This window comes from Microcaecilia unicolor, chromosome 8 (genome assembly GCF_901765095.1).
Source record: "Microcaecilia unicolor chromosome 8, aMicUni1.1, whole genome shotgun sequence".
NCBI lineage: Eukaryota > Metazoa > Chordata > Amphibia > Gymnophiona > Siphonopidae > Microcaecilia > Microcaecilia unicolor.
Window position 1 is genome coordinate 51284227 of NC_044038.1, and position 9879 is coordinate 51294105.

The window sequence follows — 9879 nt, forward strand, 5'->3', positions numbered from 1 at the left end:
CAGGAACACAGCTGAGAAGCTGGTTCAGGAGAACAAGCCAAATAGGCACCTCCAAACTCAACTGAGCCTCGGTATAAAACTGACTGAGGAACAGAAACCCCCAAAAGGGTAGTTAAAGCTCAAATGAAACTAGTTATAAACCAGGTCAGAAAGCAGGGCTGTTAGCCTGTCATCCATCCACTTGGGAGACAGGAAATACTAAACATTCTATGCTGCATAATACCCTTAGGGGGTGAGTCACAATAACTATTTTCTTCTCTGTCTCCATCCGCTGGTAGAGGGGCTCATTTTGGAAAGAGAAAAATGTCTAAAAGATGCCATAAAGCAGCATTTGGATGTTTTTCTCACAGAAATGTCCAAATTAGTATTTTTGAAAATTATTTTTAGACATTTTTCTATGCAGTTTGCAGTAAGTCCAAATTTCAAGGGGACAGGATTTAGGAATTCCTAAGAACTGGATGTTTTTCAGCCATAATGGAATAAAACAAAAATGTCCAGGACTAAAACATTTTGAGCTAAGCCTGTTTTTAGAACAAATAAGTCACAAAAAAGTGCCCTAAATGACCAGATGGCCACTGGAGGAATAAAGGAATGAGCTCCTACCCCCTAGTGGTCACTGACCCCCCTCCCACCCCCCCCCCCCAAAAAAACTGTAAAAGAAACAGTATAGACCAGCCTGTATGATAGCCTCAGATGTTATAGCCAGTCCTATTGCAGCAACAAGCAGGTCTCTGGAGTAGCCTAGTGGGCAGTGCACTGTGGAGAAGGCAACCCAGGCCCATAATCCATTCTGTTACACTTGTGATGGAAAGTGTGAGCCCTCCAAAACCCACCAAAAACCTACTGTACCCACATACAGGTGACACCTGCATCCATAAGAGCTATTGTAATAGTGTACAGTAGGTTTTTGGTGAGTTTTAGAGGGCTCACTACACAATATAATGGAGCAATGGTGAGATGTGTACCTTGGAGCTTTTAATTGAAGTCCGCTGCAGTGCCCCACTTCTGGAATGTTTGCGTGCCCAGTCTACTAAGAATGCGGACTCCTACATCCCAATGACTTGATTTTGTGCATTTTTCACGTGGACATTTTTTTTTAATGGTTCAAAAAGATAAATGCACAGAGCACAAAGACATTTAGCAAATTGCCATTTTTGGGGGGGGGGGGGGGGAAGGACATTTTTCTGGTTTGAAAGTGGTCATTTTCACTACTCGATTTTTGGACGTTTTCAGCAAAACATCCAAAGCTGGACTTTTTGTATGTATAATTCATATGTTCTGTGGAGGGGCATTTTCAATGTAATGTCTATTAATATTTACTATCCTGCTAAAAGGAAGACCATCGAGGTGGCTTACAATCCTATAGTTATGTGCTCAAAACATGAACACAAGGGAAACAGTGGTGGAGAAGGGGTAGAACTCTTACTATTGATAGGATAGAACAAAGGGGGGGGGGTGACTCAGGGATGCTCAGGGGCTAGATCCTTATTATGAGAACTATTTGATGTCAAGATAAAGACTATACCCTAAGTTGGGGGAGTTTTTTTTAAGTGTTTTGGACACTTTGCACTCCCATTGACTGGTTAACATTGGAAAGGATTGCCGCCCTACCTGAAAAGTTAACAAATTGAGACATAACAGTATAGTCAACTTCTTTACTATTCTTTATTTTGAACTGTGCCTATAATGCCTTTCTATAGCGTCCCTCTGGACCGGCACAGATGGGTTATGTACTCAAACCAGCAGATGGAAACTGAGAACAAACTGAGCTTCAAGTGAGCCTATAAGTGGGCTGTGCAGTCCTCGGGAAACTAGTCTGTTCTCATTAGATGGAGGAATGGTAAGCCTGTGCAGTTGGTTACTTGTGGGCCCTCTGATTTTTTTTTGTCTTGTTTTCTTCCTGGGGCTTACTGGGTAAGAGAAAACACACTCTATTAAAAATAAAAGCTCCAAAGATAGTAGGGATTGAGGCCAGTAGGGAACTCTCTCGCCCCAGGGGTATTAAACCCAGATGGCCGGTCAACCATCCCCCCCCCCCCCCACCACCACCACCACCACCACCACTTGGACCCTGCTGCAAGTACCTTTGGTTTGTGAGCCTCAGCTGTCTGGCATTGTCTTTGGCAGACCAGCAGTTTGAAGTGCTGTGGGGTTTGCCTTTCTACTTCTGGCCTGAATGTTGGTAAAAAGAAAAGAAACAAGTGTCGCCAGAGCTTTACAGCGGGGAAGCCACATGTAAAAAAAATAATAAAAAACAAATAGAGTTGCAGACTTTTTTGTGGGTCTTTTTTCCCTTCGGCAGTTGTTTTTCTGCTGCCCCAATGTTCCTCTAGGGAGCTGCAGAATTCCCGTGGTTTTTTTCTTTCTTAGCAGTGATGTCTCCAGCGCTGCACAGTTTGCCAGCGCCGGATGGGTGGATGCATCAGGGCACTGGGGCCTCTGTGCAGCTCCGGAGCGCACAGAGTCGGGATGTGGGGAGTCCGGGCAGGTGGCTGCACTGACTCCAGTGTCTGGGATTTCAGCGGGACTGGCTTTGGGGGAGCCCTTCAGGCAGTTGCCTCCTTTTCGGTGTGAACCACCGCCATTTTGCCCCAGCATCTAGCCTTGATCTCCCTCCATGCTTGGAGCTGTGCCCTTCGGCCCAACACCATTGGGTACTTCGGGAGTTGATTTTCCCCCAGAATTTGTTTTGGCCATGTACAAGGCCTTTTGCCTGAAGCAGGCTGGAGCTGCTTCGCAGAAGGGAGCTGTGCTGCAGGGAGATGCTTCTTCCCCCCTTCAAATTGCAAGCATGGGGAATGGGAGGAGGAGGAGGAGGAATTCTTGGACTCTTCTTTTTAGGGATCGGAGGCTTTAATTGGCTGGTCTGAGGAGGAAGACCTCAGGGACCAGGAGCAGCCGGGGGTGGGCAGGAGCTGTCTCTGGATGAAGACGTCTGTTGTCCACATTTTCCATTAGGAGATGCTGCAGGAACTGATTTTCCAGGTGTCTGTGTGCTGCGGTTTGTCTCCCCTGGAGGCTCCTTGGACGGTGGATCCCTTGCTTAAGGGGGTTCGCAGATCCTCCCACTCTTTCCCTATTGACCAGGACATTCTGGATATCATCCAGGTGCAATGGGCTTCTTCCAGCGTCCCTTATTGACGTGTAAAGTCCATGGTTCGCCTTTATCCCATTCCGGAGCAGGATTGGGAGTCCTTACATCCCCCCACGGTGGATGCCGTAGTCTGGCTTAGAGGAGCAGAAGTGCTTGCACTTTGGATGGCTGCAGAGCCCTACCTCACGTCAGATCATTTGTTGTGTTGTTGGGGATTCACGAAAGGGCGAGGTGGCATCCAAGGCCACTATTGCCTGTTGGGTGAGGGAGACGGTGGCCTCAGCCTATTTATTTTGGAAAAAGCCGCTTGCTGAAATTCGAGCCAAAACCACCATCTACCGTTTGATGAAACGTAAACCAAAATCTGAACACTGCTTGCTTACCAAAATACAAGCCGAATCCACCTGTGTAAGCCAAAATCCAGAGCCCTGTTTGCCAAACTGCAAACCGAATCCACCATTTACTTAAGTATAAGCCAAAATTCAGCACACTGTTTGCCAAACTGAATCCACCACTTACCAGAGTATAAGCTGCAACCCAGCACACTGGAAAGTAAACAAAAACAAGAGAAGCAGGAAGCCTATATGGTTCTCCAAACAAGTAGCTGAAAAAATAAGAGCAAAATAGGCTTTGTTCAAGAAATACAAAAGAACGCAACGAGAGGATCACGGAAAAGATTATCGGATTAAACTCAAAGAAGAGAAGAGGGAAATACGGCTAGCTAAAGCGCGAGCGGAAGAAAAAATGGCTAAGGATGTAAAGAGAGGTGACAAGACTTTTTTCAGATATATTGGAGAAAGGAGAAGAGATAGGAATGGAATTGCGAGACTGAAAGATAATGAGAATGGCTATGTGGAGAGTGATGAAGATAAAGCGAACGTGCTAAACAATTATTTCTCTTCAGTGTTCACGGAGGAAAATCCTGGAGAAGGACCGCGGGTGGCTGCCAAGGGAAAGTCTGGGAATGCAGTTGATACTGCGCCGTTTACGGAAGAAAGAGTTTATAAACAGCTGGAGAATCTGAAGGTGGACAAAGCTATGGGACCGGATAGGAGCTCAGAAGGAGCTCAGAGAGGTCCTGGCGGGACCTCTTAAAGATTTATTTAATAGATCTTTAAAGATGGGAGAGGTTCCGCGAGATTGGAGACGAGCGGATGTGGTCCCTCTTCACAAAAGTGGAGACAGGGAAGAAGTGGGAAACTACAGACCGGTCAGTCTCACGTCGGTGGTAGGAAAAATAAAGGGAGTTGGTGCTGAAAGAAAGGATAGTTAACTTTCTAGAAGCCGATGGGTTACCAAAGGAAAATTCTGCCAAATGAATCTTGACTTTTTTGACTGGGTGACCAAAGAACTGGATGAGGGACGTGCACTAGATGTAATGGACTTGGACTTCAGCAAAGCCTTTGATATGGTCCCCCACAGAAGACTCGTGAATAAGCTGAAAGGGTTGAACTTAGGACTGAAAGTGGTGAACTGGATAAGAAACTGGTTGACTGACAGGTGGCAGAGGGTGGTAGTAAATAGAATCCGCTCGGAGGAAAGGAGGGTGAGCAGTGGAGTTCCTCAGGGGTCGGTGCTGGGGCCTATGCTGTTTAATATATTTGTGGGAGATATTGCTGAAGGGTTGGAAGGAAAGGTGTGCCTTTTTTGCGGATGACACGAAAATAGCCAATAGAGTGGATACCCTGGAGGGAGTAGAAGCGATGAGAAGGGATCTCTGAACGTTAGAAGAATGGTCAAGGGTCTGGCAGTTAAACTTTGAAAAAATCTCGAAACTCAAAACCCAGCTTCACACCGGCTGCATATATTAACCATAAACATCACAGCTGTCACCACTAGCTTAACACTACCATACACTTGGTAGTGTTAAGCCAGTGGTGACAGCTGTGATGTTTGTGGTTAATAAACACAGCCGGTGTGAAGCTGGGTTTTGAGTTAAAATTTAATGCCAAGAAATGTAGAGAGATGCACTTGGGGTGTGGAAACCCAAAAGCGAGATACCGGATAGGAGGGTAGAGATTAGTAAGCTCGACTCAGGAGAGAGACCTTGGGGTGTTGGTGTCAGAGGATCTGAAGGTGAAGAGACAAAGCGACGGCCATGGCCGGAAGGATGCTAGGCTGCGTAGAGGGGCATAACCAGCAGAAGAAAGGAGGTGTTGATGCCCCACTTGGAGTATTGTGTTCAGTTTTGGAGGCTGTATCTTGCTAAAGATGTAAAAAGACTGGAAGCGGTGCAAAGAAAAGCTACAAAAATGGTATGAGATTTGCGTTTCAAACCGTACGTGAAGAGACTTGCTGACCTGAACATGTGTACCTTGGAGGAAAGGAGAAACAGGGTAGATATGATACAGACGTTCAAATATTTGAAAGGTATTAATCCGCACATGAACCTTTTCTGGAGACGGGAAGGTGTTAGAACTAGAAGACATGAATTGAGGTTGAAGGGAGGCAGAGTCAGGACTAACGTCAAGAAGTATTTTATTTTTTTTTTTACAGAGAGGGTGGTGGACATGAAAACGGTAATGGAATTCAAATGTGTGGCATAAACACAAAGGAATCCTGTTTAGAAGGAATGGTTCTGTGGAATCTTAGTGGAGATTGAGTGGTGATGCTGGTAATTGTTCTATAGTCTATGCTCTGTGACTGAATAGAAACAGTAGCTTCAGAACTTAGTACTGAGTTTATCTTGTTGGGTAGTCTGGGTGGACTACACCGATCTTTATCTGCTGTTAATTACTATGTTATATCTATCATCCACAGTTTACTATAGCATAAGCCTTAACCAAATCCTTTAAAACGGTCAGAGCCTATTTCTCATGTGAGCTGAGCGTCCTTTCTCACTCAGGGTGAAGTGCTACCACATTAACCCCCCCCCCCCCCACACACACACACACACACACACACACACACACACACACACACACACACACGTCAGCCCAGCTAAGTTTAGGGTTTCAGTTTGGCCCTGAGAGCCCATGGTTCTAACTCCCCTGGGATTTTATCAGTCTAAACTCTCGGTTAGTCCAAGTATGCAAATACTCATACAGATCATTTCCACTCAATGTTATTTCTTCCAGGATTCTTCTCACAATACTAATCCACTCTCCAGGACTGGATTAGTCTGTCCCTGCACCTCCCAGTAGTCTCTACCTCAGACTACAGCCACCCCAGGCCCAGCAGGATCTCAGGAGTCTACCCGGAGTAAGGTGGAATAGACTACACCCAAGTGGTCCTCCCAGGGGCGTAGCTACGGGTGGGCCTGGCTGGGCCCAGGCCCACCCAGCGCCAGCCCCAGCTCCCATTGCCAGCCACTACTGCTTTTCCTGTTGAGCAGCAGGGCCGGTGCTACAAAAAGAAGAAGCGCTAACGCTAAGGACGAAAAATGTTTAAAAAAAAAAAAGCGCGGCACCGGCAGGCACTGTCTAGGCAGCCTTGAGGCATTGGCTGCTGGCTCGCAGGCTCCTCCCGTCTCCTACGTCACTGCCCCTGGAGCGACGCAGGGGCAGTAACGTAAGAGACGGGAGGAGCCTGCAGAGCTAGCAGCCAATGCCTCAAGGCTGCCTAGACAGTGCCTGCCGGTGCCGCGCTTTTTTAAACATTTTTCGTCCTTAGCATTAGTGCTCTGCTCAGTCAGCTGAGTGCTTCTTTTTGTAGCGCCGCCCCTGCTGCTCAACAGGAAAAGCAGCAGTGGCCGGCGCTGGCATGCAGGGTGGGCGGGCGGGCGGGCCTCGAGGAAAAGAGGGAAAACAGATGGAAGGATGGCAGAGAAAGAGGGAAAAAATGGAAGGATGGGAGAAAAAGAGGGAAAACAGATGGAAGGATGGCAGAGAAAGGGAAAACAGATGGAAGGTTGGCAGAGAATGAGGGAAAACATGGAAGGATGGGGAGAAAGGGGAAAACAGATGGAAGGATGGGGAGAGAAAGAGGGAAAACGGATGGATGGGGAGAGAGACTGGATGGAAGGATGGGGAGAGAAAGAGGGGAGATGGATGAAAGGATGCAGAGAGAAAGGGGAGAGACTGGAAGGATGTGGAGAGAGAAGGGACACTGAACAGAAAAGGGTAGAGAGATACAGAGACACTGGTTAGAAAGGGAGAGAGACAGATGGAAGGATCAGGAGAGAGGGTAGATGGATGGAAGGAAGGATGGGGAGAGAAAGGGAAGACGCTGGATGGAAGGGTAGGGAGAAAGAGGTGACACTGGACGGAAGGATGCAGAAAGAAAGAGGGGAGACTACTGGAAGGATGGGGAGAGAAAGAGGAGAGCTGCTGGATGGAAAAGGGGAGTAGTGAAAGACTGGAGAATAAGAGGAAGGGGCATGGGGAGAACAAGGGTGAGAAAAAGATGAAAAGCCATAAGTAGATGAAGGAAATTAAAGAATGGATAGTAAGAATGAATTAAATCAGGACAGAGAGAGAGAGCGAAAGAGGCAGAAAAATATTGAAGAAAGCAAAGAAAAAGGAGAGAAAAATGACCAGGAAAACCTGGCAGAAGAGTTAAGCGAAAACGAAGGAAAGCAGAATCAAGAGACTGGGAGCAACACAATGAGAAAAAGTAAATGGCCATACAAGAAAGGTAAAGAAAATAATTTTATTTTTAATTTAGGATAAAGTAATATGGTACCTGTGTTAATGAAGTTTCAGAGACCAATACTTACTTCCTTAGGCCAGGCGAGGATACCGTAACAGCATTATACTGACCTGAGGCAGGAGGTTTTGGCCTCTGAAATCTCACTGAAAAGGGTGTTAGGCTATTAAATAAATTTTCTGAAATCTCATGCACTGAAAAGCAGCACTTTACCCTTTGAGACAAATGCATCGGATTAGCGTGGCTAAATTTTGCTGGGGGAGGGGGGTAGAGAGAAAATTTTGTGCCCACCAACTTTGGGTTCAGGGAGGCCCATCCAAAATTGGCAGTCTGGCTACGCTACTGGGTCCTCCTGTAGCTGGTGAAGGATATTGTTTTTTGTTGGATCTGTTCCCCAGTGATGAGAAGTACACTATCACAGGGTACTTTCATTGATGGAAATTTGGAAGGCTGCGGCCTGGTTTTTTCTTTATGCCTGGGGATGAGTGGTTTGGTTGTTTTCATTTTTTCCGTAGCTACTGTTAGAAATATGCAATCTGTCCCTAAAATCGAGTGTAATACCGGAAGACTGGAGGGTAGCCAATGTTACTCCGATTTTTAAGAAGGGTTCCAGAGGAGATCCGGGAAATTATAGACCGGTGAGTCTGACGTCGGTGCCGGGCAAGATGGTGGAGGCTATTATTAAGAATAAAATTGCAGAGCATATACAAAAACATGGACTGATGAGACAAAGTCAGCACGGATTTAGTGAAGGGAAGTCTTGCCTCACCAATCTAATGCATTTTTTTGAGGGGGTAAGCAAACATGTGGACAATGGGGAGCCGGTTGATATTGTATATCTGGATTTTCAGAAGGCGTTTGACAAAGTGCCGCACGAAAGACTCCTGAAGAAATTGCAGAGTCATGGAATCGGAGGTAGGGTATTATTATGGATTAAGAACTGGTTGAAAGATAGGAAGCAGAGAGTAGGATTGCGTGGCCAGTATTCTCAGTGGAGGAGGGTAGTTAGTGGGGTCCCGCAGGGGTCTGTGCTGGGTCCGTTGCTTTTTAATGTATTTATAAATGACCTAGAGATGGGAATAACTAGTGAGGTAATTAAATTCGCCGATGACACAAAATTATTCAGGGTCGTCAAGTCGCAGGAGGAATGTGAACGATTACAGGAGGACCTTGCGAGACTGGGAGAATGGGCGTGCAAGTGGCAGATGAAGTTCAATGTTGACAAGTGCAAAGTGATGCATGTGGGTAAGAGGAACCCGAATTATAGCTACGTCTTGCAAGGTTCCGCGTTAGGAGTTACGGATCAAGAAAGGGATCTGGGTGTCGTCGTCGATGATACGCTGAAACCTTCTGCTCAGTGTGCTGCTGCGGCTAGGAAAGCGAATAGAATGTTGGGTGTTATTAAGAAGGGTATGGAGTCCAGGTGTGCGGATGTTATAATGCCGTTGTATCGCTCCATGGTGCGACCGCACCTGGAGTATTGTGTTCAGTACTGGTCTCCGTATCTCAAAAAAGATATAGTAGAATTGGAAAAGGTACAGCGAAGGGCGACGAAAATGATAGTGGGGATGGGACGACTTTCCTATGAAGAGAGGCTGAGAAGGCTAGGGCTTTTCAGCTTGGAGAAGAGACGGCTGAGGGGAGATATGATAGAAGTGTATAAAATAATGAGTGGAATGGATCGGGTGGATGTGAAGCGACTGTTCACGCTATCCAAAAATACTAGGACTAGAGGGCATGAGTTGAAGCTACAGTGTGGTAAATTTAAAACGAATCGGAGAAAATTTTTCTTCACCCAACGTGTAATTAGACTCTGGAATTCATTGCCGGAGAACGTGGTACGGGCGGTTAGCTTGACGGAGTTTAAAAAGGGGTTAGATAGATTCCTAAAGGACAAGTCCATAGACCGCTATTAAATGGACTGGAAAAATTCCTCATTTTTAGGTACAACTTGTCTGGAATGTTTTTACGTTTGGGGAGCGTGCCAGGTGCCCTTGACCTGGATTGGCCACTGTCGGTGACAGGATGCTGGGCTAGATGGACCTTTGGTCTTTCCCAGTATGGCACTACTTATGTACTTATGTACTTATGTAAGTGATCAAGTTCTGTTTTGGGACTCTACTAAAAAATTAAAAAACAGGCCCAAGAGAGTATTGGGATTTAGCTCGGTACCAGCCCCTTCTCTTGTAGGAAGGACT